General features: G+C 36.3%; 1 pseudogene; it reads left to right on the top strand.

Moving 5' to 3' along the window:
- Positions 1–5,607: 5,607 nt before the first annotated feature.
- On the top strand, positions 5,608–6,438 carry LOC119523975 (annotated as a pseudogene).
- The last annotated feature ends 5,080 nt before the right edge of the window (positions 6,439–11,518 follow it).

Genomic DNA, 11,518 nt, shown 5'->3' with positions numbered 1-11,518 from the left:
TGCCCACAACATGGAAATGACTCCCAGGAGTATAAATCTCCCTGGCAACATGGGACATGACTTCAGGTCATGAGCCTGGTCCCTGCATCATGGGATTCAGAAAGTTTTCTTGACCAAATGCGTGAAGCAAAATAAAGTCAGTGACTGACAGATTTCAAATGAAGTCATAAGGCCATTCTGTATAATATTCTTATGTGGTATATAGATATACATTTGCAGTTTTTAGTGTATTGGAATAGCTAGACGGAAATACCTGAAACTTTCAAACTGCAACACAGTAGCCTTGGTTCTTGAAAATGATTGTATAACTATGTTTTTGTTAAAACTTGTGGAGAACCTAAGATGATGGCTAGGAGAGACATGGCAAAAAAAATCACTGTGAAAAATACTAGATAGTGGCCAGAAAGTGACCCAGAACATCAGTTCCAGTGGTGCACCAGCTGGACAAGGTCTGCTAAATCCACAAGGACTGTGCACTTGGTGAAACCAGGAGTCAGCATTGTGAAATGAATGAGTGAGCTCCTGAATGTCTGGCAGCCATGCTGCAGTGTGGAGAAACCATGGGTTGGTGTTTGGAGGTAGGCTAGTTCCTTTTTAAAAAAAGCCCAAAAGCAGCTGCAGATCTGGCAACAAGAACCATACAGTGAAGCACAACAGGAAACGGCTATGTGAATGCCTCAATATCTGGCATGGAACATAGCCTTTCACACACCCACTGCTAGCTGTCTCAGAGCAAGGAGGGCAGAGGTTAGTCAAAAGGGGGAAAAAAAAGCCCCCTGCAGCCATCCTCCCAGTGGGCTGGGAATGTTCCTGCCAAGTGCTGCAGCCACAGCCCAGAGCTATGCTAAGGGACCCAGTGTGACAGGAAGTGTTTCTGGCAATGCCACACACAAGCCACAATATCAGGCATGGACAGTAGCCTTCCATGCACCCACAGCTAATTGTCCCAGAGCTGTGGAGGCAGAGCTGTGTGAAAAGTGGGAAATTAACTTGCCCCATTCAGCCACTTTACAGCAGGATGGGAACTCCCCTGCATGGCCCAGAAGCCCAGGGCTTCCATTGAGAAATGGCATGCATTGTGATGTAGCAAGCCTTCCCTCAGCAGAGGCCCTAGGTGGGCATGGCTGGGAAGAGGAACCCACCTAGGAAATTGGAAATTCCAGGGACCATATGTCAATACCAAGGACTGGTGGGTCAGCAGAAGAGACAATCTGTGGTGAGACTGAAATGAAGGTTTAGACTCTTGCAACAGCCTTAAATCTCTAGGAAAACCTGGGAGATTGACTATTAAAGCTGCCCTGCATCACTGACTGCTCACACACCCCATATTAAGAATGGTGAGCACCAACAACACAACCAAACATGGTGCACCAATTGGACCCCACAAGAACCAGATGCCCACACACCACAAGACAAAGCTGGGGAAAACTGACTTGAGGGGAATAGGTAACTAGTGGATGCCATCTGTTCATTAGAGAAAGTGTACACCACCAAGCTGTAGATCTGACAAATTATAGATTGGTGTCTGACTAATCCTTCATATCCTAAAAGATCCCTATCAAGTAAAACAAACGCCAAAAGGCCAAAAACAACAGAAAATTTTAAAGCATATGAAAAAACCAGATGACGTGGATAACCCAAACCCAAACACCCAAATCAAAAGATCAGAGGAAACACAGTACTTGGAGCAATTAATCAAAGGACTAAAGACTAACAATGAGAGCATGGCACAGGATGCAAAGGACATGAAGAAGAGCATGGCACAGGATATAAAGGATATGAAGGAGACCCTAAAAGAGCATAAAGAAGAAAGTGTAAGGGTAAATAAAAAATAGCTGATCTTACAGAAATAAAAGAAACTGTCAACCAAATTAAAAAGATTCTGGATGGTCATAGTACAAGACTAGAGGACACTGAACAACAACTCAGCAACCTCAAGAACCACAGAATGGAAAATGAAAGAACAAAGTAAAGAATGGGGAAAAAATAAAAAAATCAAAATGGACCTCAGAGATATGACAGATAAAATAGAACATCGAAATATAAGACTCACTGGTGTCCCAGAAGGGGAAAAGAAGGGTAAAGTTCTAGAAAGTGTATTCAAAGAAATTGCTGGGGAAAACTTCCTAAACCTTCTACACAATATAAATACACAAAGCATAAATGCCTAACAAGCTCCAAATAGAATAAATCCAAATAAACCCACTCCAAGACATATTTTGATAAGACTGTCAAATACTGAAGAGAAGGAGCAAGTTCTAAAAGCAGCAAGAGAAAACCAATTCACCACATACAAAGGAAACAACCTAAGACTAAGTAGTGACTACTCAGTGGCCACCATGGAGGTGAGAAGGCAGTGGCATGACATATTTAAAATTCTGAGAGAGAAAAATTTCCAACCAAGAATACTTTGTCCAGCAAAGTTTTCCTTCAAATTTGAGGGACAGCTTAAACTTTTCACAAACAAATGCTGAAAGATTTTGCTAATAAAAGACCTGCCCTACTTCAGATACTAAAGGGAGCCCTACCAACAGAGAAACAAAGAAAGGAGAGAGAGATATAGAGAAATTTAACGTATATATATACACACATTACGTCTCAAATTGCCAGGATACACATTCTTCTCTAGTGATCACAGAACTTTCTCCAGAGTAGACCATAGGCTGGGATATAAAACAAGCCTCAATAAATTTAAAAAACTTGAAATTATTCAAGGCACATTCTCTGACCACAATGGAATACAATTAGAAGTCAATAACCAACAGAGACTTAGAAAATTCACAAACACCTGGAGGCTAAAAATGAGGGGAGATGAAAACATTCCAGGACAATCAAAAGCTGAGAGACTTCATCACCAGTAGATCAGTCCTATAAGAAACGCTAAAGGCAATTGGGCAGGCTGAAAGGAATGGACACTAAACAATTGACTGAAACCACATGAAGAAATAAAGATTTCCAGTAAAGATCACATGGTAAATATAAATACCAATACTACTGTATTTTTGATTTGTAACTCCACTATTTGCTTCCTACAGGATCTAAAATACATAAACTGTAATGATAAATCAGTGGTTTTGGACTCAACGTAAAATATGTAATTTTTGACAAGAACTACATAAAGGTGAGGGAATGGGGGAGTATAGGAATATAGTTGATGTGTCCCAGTGAATTTAAATTGGTATCAAAGAAAACAAGATTGTTACAGACATAAGATGTTAAATTTAAGCCTCACAGTAACCCAAAGAAAGTGTCAGAGAATGTGATCATAGAGATGAAAAGTAGAGTATGGGTTATGAAAAGTGGGGGAAGGGGCAATGGGGAGTTAATAAGAAATGAGTGTAGGTTAGCTGTTTGGGGTGAGGGGAAATTTCTAGTAATAGATGGTGGGAAGGTGATGGCATTGCAACATTGTGAATGTGATTAATCCCACTAAATGGAATGCTAGGGAGGGGTTATAATGGGAAGATTTATGCTGTAGATATGTTCCCACAATTGAAAAAACAAAGACAGTCTAAATAGACAATGACAATTAAATGCCATAGATGATTCTGGATGAGATCAAAGAATAGAGGAGAAAAGGATCAAAAGGACACAATTGGGACATAAGAAAAAATGAAACAGAGAATCTAAGCTTTTTATCAATGTTAAATTTCTTGAACTTCTTAACTACTCTTAATATGATTACCTAAATGAATATGCTTGTTCATAGGAAAGTATATGTGAATTATATTATTTGTTCAAGGATGTGTGCAGCTTGCTTTCATATGTTCAGAAGACAGAGCAATAGATGATGGTTGATAGGGAGGGAGGGAAGGAAAGAAAGAAACGGGAAACTGACAAAATATTAAAGTTGGTAGATCAGGGTATCAGTGGAGGGGTTTGGGTATGCTGAAGTTCTGTGTTTGGGGTTTGTATTATTTTTGCAACTGTTACTGTAAGTTTGAATTTATTTCAAAATAAAAATTAAAAAACAGAAACAATAACCTTGTGGCTCACACTCCCTTTAGTGTGTGAACAGATAAGTTGGAAAATGGGGACAAAAATTAATTGAAAAATAGGGTGGGATGGTGGAATGGGATGTTTCAGGAGTTCTTTTTTACTTTTATTATTATGATTATTTCCATTATTTGAGAGTGATGAAAATGTTCAAAAATTGATTGTGGTGATGAAGCACAACTATACAATGATATTGTGAACAACTGATTGTACTCTGTGGATAACTGTATGGTATATGAATATATCTCAATAGATCTCAATGAAAAAGAAACATTGGAACAACAAAAAGAAGAACTCAAAAGTTTTCAAAAACAAATGGCAGAACTTATGGGAGTAAAGATACAATAGAAGAGTTGAAAAACAATATGGAGACTTACATCAGCAGAACTGAAGAGGTAGAAGGAAGCATTAGTAACTAAAGGACTGGAAATCTGGAACCCTACACAAAGGAACAGATAGGGAAAAGAAAGGAAAAAAATATGAGTAGGGTGTCAGAAAATTAAATGACAACATGAGGTGCAGGAATATACATGTATGGGTATCCCTGAAGGAGAAGAAACCATGGAGGTGAGAAAACAATGATATCATATATGTAAGATACTGAAAAAGACTAAAAAATATGTATCCAACAAAATTTTCCTTTAAAAATTAGGGAGAGTTTAAAATATTTTCAGACAGATGGACAGACAGATACTGAGTTTATGAACAAGAGACCTGATCTATAATAAATACTAAAGGGAGGGCTAGAGGCTGATAGGAAAAGTCAAGAGAGGGAGGTTTGGAGAAGAGTGTAGAAATGAAGACTATGAAGAAAGGGAAAAGGAAGAAAACAGAAGATATTTAAAATCCAAAAGACAACATGATAGAAAAAATTACTGCCCTTACAGTAATAACATTAAATGTTAATGGAATAATTCCCCAATAAAGACATAGGTAGAATGGAATAAAAAACAGCACACATCTCTATGTTGAATACTACAGACTTACTTTAGACACTAGGAGAAAATATGTTGAAAGTGAGAAGCTGGAAAATGATATTTCATGCAAACATCAACCAGGAAAGAGCAGGAGTAGCTTTGCCAATATCAGACAAACCAGACTTCAAAAGTAAAACAATTAAGAGTCAAAGAAAGACACTATATATCAGTAAAAGTGACAATTAATCAAGAAGACGTAACAATCATAAATGTTTATGACTGACCCAGAGTGCCCCAAAATACTTGAGGCATACACTGACAACACTGAAGGAAGAAGTAGACAACTCTACAATAATATTTGGAGTCTTCAATACACTGCTCTCATCAATGGACAGAACATCTACCCAAAGGATCAATAATAAAAGAGAGATGTTGAATAGTACAAAAAATGAACTAAATTTAACAGATATTTATATAACACTACACCCCACCACAGCAGGATACACAATTTTCTCTAGTGCCCATGGATCATTCTCCAGGATAGATCACAAACTGGGTGAAAGAGCAAATCTCAATAAATTTAAAAATATTGATATTAGCTTCATTTATTTTGTTGCCAATTGCTCTCAGCTCTACACCAGGAGGAGTTAGTGATTTTTGAAGAATTATTATAATTGCTCCCACTTATATCAGGATGTCTGACAAACAAATGCCTCCAAGAAAAAATTCTCAAAAATTAAAAAAAATTCCAAAAATAGAAGTTGATTATGAAGAAATGGAGTTATCAGAGAAAGAGCTTAGAAATGCAATGAAAAAAAATTTAAAAACATCCAAAGCATCTATTTCTGAAGTGACTGGAAAAACAAGGCATACACATGTCAAGCAGATAAAGACAGCATCCAACAAAAGCAAAACCTGACAACATCTCAAAGTGAAGCCAAGAGTATTTGTAATCTATGTTGGAATCAGTAATAAAAGTAATTTTGAGTAAAAATAATAAAGAAAATTTACAAATCCAGTATCACCTTAACTGTCTGAACAAAAGATTGCTACAGCTGTGTGAAATGTTAGAAGTCCTCTCAAAAAGCAGAAAGATATAACTAATGGAAAGGACACAGCCCAGAGCTAATGAAGAAGGTCTGGCATTATTGCAGGAAGAAATAGATAAAATAGTTGGAGATGACAGATTTAGTGACTGGAAATAAATTCACAGGCTCTGAAACAAACTTCAAATTCTGACATGTGAGGTAGAAGAAGAGGAGGAGAATGTAGAACAGATGTTTCAAATGGATAGTAGTTAGGTACTCAGTCTTCCAGAAATATCTCAGAACACCCCTAAAGCATCAATATTTCAGAAAGAAATTTTGATGCTAATCCCAAACCAGAACTCTCTTCTTGGAACCTGGATGTTGTTCATAATTCATCTGAAATGAAGGGTATATCAACTTTCATCAAAGAAGACTATAAGAGACTAGATGTCTCTAACCAAGTTTTTATATGCAATTCTTTCATAATTTATAGTTAATGAATTTATAAAAATGTTACCCTAAATGGTACTTCAGAGGCTGAGGCTCCTGTGGGAATTCTTGTCCCTTAATAATGACATGCACTTTAAAATTGGCCTGTACAGATCTACAATAAACATCTAGTGCAGTCCTGAGACTCCACTTTACCAACAGGCAAGCCTGGAGAAATCACGTTTGTTACTTGCTACAGCTCTGTGTGGTTTCCAAGAATGATAAAATAAGGACCGCCAAAGTCTGTTAGTAAATAATGACTGAATGGAGGTCATTTACTGCTTAGTGCAGATAAAATATGATGCTATGAATTAATATATATGAAGAATTTTTATGGTACCTAGTACCTAAATTGCTATCATTAATATCATTTACCTGATATCTTGCAGTATGTTTCTGGTCATCTAGATATTCAGAAATCCCCAAATTCTTTCACTGTTTTACAGAACTCCATATTCTTTCTGTAGAATAGTTAAGATTTGATAGGTGCCTTTAACTGTGAAGGTAGCATCAACATTTTATTTCTTTGGTTGAATTAGTGAATATTTGTTGAATGTTTATTTTCCATTGTGACCAAAGAATACCTTTATTTTAAAAAACTATCAAAAAATAATACCTAAGCAAGTTTATTCTCTTTGGTGAGCCCTTTAAAAAAGAACAAACAAAAATCCCTTCATTCTAAACATTTTTTCCTCTTTGTGATAAGACATGTACATATGTTACTAAATGATCACATAAGAATATGAAGAAATTTCCAACAAATTACAGTCTTTTGCCTGTTACTTTTATCTATTTGTGAAATAAAATCTCTGCAATTTCATTTAAAGTATTTATAGTACACAAAACACTTTCTCATAATGGAATGATGCTGGAAATGAATAACATGAACACAGGAAAATTACAAATATATGGAAGTTAAACAACACACTTTTAAACAAGTGAGTCAAGGAAGATATTACAAGAGAAATTAGACAACATCTTAAGACAAATGAAGATGAAAATGACAACATATCAAAACTTATGGGATAAAGAAAAGGAAGTGCTAAAAGGGAAATTTATTTCCCTAAATCCCTAAATTAGAAAAGGAAAAGGAGCAAAAATTGAGAAATTAACTGTTCATCTGGAGAAGCTAACAGAAAGAACAGCAGACTAACCCCAAAGCAAACAGAAGGAAAGAAATAACAAAGATTGGATCAGAAATATATGAAATTGAGAACATGAAAACAATAGAGAGAATCAAAGAAACTAGAAGCTGGTTATTTGATAAAATCAATGAACTCTTAGCTAGGCTAACACAAATTAAAGAGAGAGAGGATACATACAATCAGAAATGGGAAAGGGGCATAACCACTGACTCCATAGAAATAAAGGAGGTAATTAGAGGGTACTATGAACAGCTATATGCTAATAAACTAGAAATTTAGATGAAATGGACTAATTACTAGAAAAGCATGAGCAAGCAACATTGACCTGAGAAGAATTAGATGACTTCAACAATCCAATCACAAATAAAGATTGAATCTGTCATCAAAAAAGAAAAGCCCAGGATGAGAAGTCTTCATATATGAATTCTACCAGTCATGCTCAAACTCTCCAAGAACTAGTTGAAGAAAAGGGAGAGTTACCTAACTCATTCTATGATGTTAACATAAGCCTAATACCAAAGCCAGACAAAGAAGCTACAAGAAAAGAAAATTATAGACTATTCTCTTCAATGAATATAGATGCAAAAATCCTCAACAAAATACTTGCATATTGAATCCAGCAGCACATTAAAAGTGGGATTTATTTCAGGTATGCAAGGCTGGTTCAACACAAGAAAATCAATTAATGTAACACACCACATCAAAAAATCAAAGCAGACAAAAACACTTGATCCCCTCCATTGATGCAGAAAATTCCTTTGACAAAATTAAACATCCTTTCTTGATGAAAACACTCAAAAGTGTAAGAAAAGAAGGTAATTTCCTTCAAAAGATGAAGGCAATCTGTGGAAAACCCACAGCTAATGTCATACTCAATGGAGGAAAGACTGAAATTTTTCCATCTATGATCAGGAACAAGGGATGCCATGGTCACCATTGTTATTTAACAGATCTGGAAGTTCTAGCAAGCAATTAGGCAAGAAAGAGAAACAAAATGCATCCAATTTGTACAGAAAGAACTTAAACATTCACTGTTTGCAGATGACATGACCCTATACGTAGAAAACCCAGAAAAATCTGCAATCTATGATTCAATATGTAGAAAACCTAGAAAAATCTACAGCTAATCAATGAATACAGCAAAGTGGCAGAGTCCAAGATCAACATGCAAAAAGTCAGTAGTGTTTCTATACACTAGAAAAGAGCTATCTGAGGATGAAATCAAGACAAGAATTCGATTTACAATGGAATATTGAGGAATATATATTTAGAAATATATTTAACTAAGGCCACAAAAGACCTATACACAGAAAACTATAGGAAATTGAGAAAAGAAATCAAAGAAGACCTAAATAAATTGAAAGACAAGCCATGTTCATGGATTGGATGACTAAGTACAGTTAATATGTCAATGCTACCTTAATTGATTAATAGATTCAATGCAATACCTATTAAAATCCAATGACTTACATTGAAGAAATGGAAAAGCAATAAAGTTTATTTGTAAGGCCAAGGTACCAGAAGCATCCAAAAATATCTTGAGAAAGAGAAATGAAGTGGTGGTGGTGGGGGTCTCACATTACCTGACTTTAAAGTGTATTACATAGTCTTGCAAAGATAAAGATATCTTGAAAAAGAAGAATGATTTGGGAGGTATCAAGTTTCCTAACTTTAAAGCATATAATAAAGCTACAGTGGTCAAAACAACAAGGAATTGGCATAGACAGATACACTGACCAATGGAATTGAATTTAGTATTCTGAAATAGATGCATTCATCTATGGAAAATGATCCTTGATAAGGCAGTCAAGCTTATACCCTGGAACACAGCAATCTCTTCAATAAATGGTGTTTGGAGAACTAGATAGCCATATCCAAAAAAGCCCTCGTATCTGACACCTTTTACAAAACTTAACACAAACTGGATCAAAGACATAAACATTAGAGCTAAGACTATAAAATGTTTACAAGAAAATGTAGGGAAACATCTTAAAGATCTTATGATAGGAGGCTGTTTCTTAACCTTACACCCAAAACACTAGCAGTGAAAAAAGAAATAGATAAATGGGATTGTGATAACAATGTTCATGTGTCAATTTGGCCAGGTGCTCTTGCCCTGTTATCTGGTCAAGGAAATACTGTCTTAACTATTACTGCAGGGGAATTTTGTGACTTGTTAATAAACCAGCCTTGTTTATTAATTCATCAGTCTATTGGTTGCATCTGTGGCTGATTGCATCTAAAATCAACTAAGGAACTGCCTTCTACAATGAGAGAATACAATCAGTTGGATTTAATCCAATCAGCTGAGAACTTCTAAGGGGAAAGAGAGATCTTAACTTCATATTCAGACAGACAGCCTTTCCTAGGGAGTTCTTTTGGGACTTTCATTGGAGTTGTCAGCTCATGGTCTATCCCATGGAATTTGAACTCACACATCCTGCCTTAAAGAATTCTTGTGCCTTAAAGAATTTGGACTTGTGCATTCTGTCCTACAGAATTTGCATGAGACATGTTTATAAAATTGGATATTTACAAATATCTCCTATTGGTTCTATTTCTCTAGAGAACCATGTCTAAATAAGCTTTGTACCAGGAGTAGTTCTGAGAAACAATCTTATGGGCTTTTACAATTGGTTTTCTACTCTGATTAGTTTCAAAGACACTAATGACTTCATTTACAATAACCAAGATGTCACTGACAGTACATGATATGAGTTGGCAATAGAGACATGCAAAATATTACCATTTGGTTCTTCTAATCATACTTTTGTATGAAATAAGGCTTTAGGTGGCAGGGTTCTTGACACCGTAACAGAGTTTTGTGGAGTTAAGAGGTATAATGATGCTGGCTCATTGTTCTTGGTAATGCTGAATATATAGTTGAGCTGAAGGCTTCAAATTTGCAACTTAAATGCAATATGAAAGATATAAATTTTCTACATGTGCTCTGAAAGAAAATCTTATTTCCTATGGCAGCAGACCTGAGATCTCTGAAAACCAGACAAAGAATCTTAATTGCTGGTAACAGATTTACAATATAAACTAAATTATCAACTTTGCAAGGTGTCTGCTGTTAAAGAAAAGGCATTGATTGGAAAAGAATGGGTTTCAGAAAATTGGGACGGGGACATAGGTGTTGATAATGATGGCAGTGGGGATATTAGCACCCTGTATTCTGTTGAGTCTTTGCTAGATATACCAGTAAAGGTTTGCCCTGAGAAAAAGACCCCTACAGGCCTGCACTGAAGTAAGAGAAACCCAATCTCCAGCCTGCCTTGAGAACACAGCTTCCTGACCTCCAGAGTGTCCTGAGGAGACTGCCATCCAACATGCATCTAAAGGGATTAGCCTTTCATTGTCTGCTAAGAGTATAATCGCCACCCCTCAGGAAGAAGCTCTCACTCCTCTGGAGAGATTAATCCTCTTTCATGAAATGCAACTTCAATGGGATGTCCTGAGGTAAATGGCTTGAGGGATACTTCTAATTCTTTTCATGACCCACCACTGGTCTTTGCTTCAAGACCAATAACTAGACTAAAGTCACAACAGGCCATGAAAGATAACATACATAGTGTGAGCCATGAGGAAGTATGCTATATTGCAAAAGAACTCTATGAGTTTTCCAACTTACACAGACAGAAATCAGGGGAGTATGTGTGGGAATGGATATTAAGGGTTGGGATAATAGTGGAAGGAATATGAAGTTGTATCAGGCTGAACTAACTGAAATAGGCCCACTAAGCAGAGATTCTGCATTCAGTGTTGTAGCTCAAGGGATCAGAAGGGGATTTAACATCTTGTTTGGGTGGTTGGCTGAAAATGGATCAAAAGTTGGCCAACATTGCCAGAGGTTCAAATGCCAGAACATCCCTGGTATAATGGGGGTGAAGAGATCTAGAGGCTTAGAGAGATTGGAATGTTAGATTGGATTTATCATGGA

This window comes from Choloepus didactylus, chromosome Y (assembly GCF_015220235.1).
Source record: "Choloepus didactylus isolate mChoDid1 chromosome Y, mChoDid1.pri, whole genome shotgun sequence".
Lineage (NCBI taxonomy): Eukaryota > Metazoa > Chordata > Mammalia > Pilosa > Megalonychidae > Choloepus > Choloepus didactylus.
Note: the sequence above shows the minus strand (reverse complement) of the source record. Positions and strands in the feature narration are given on the sequence as shown.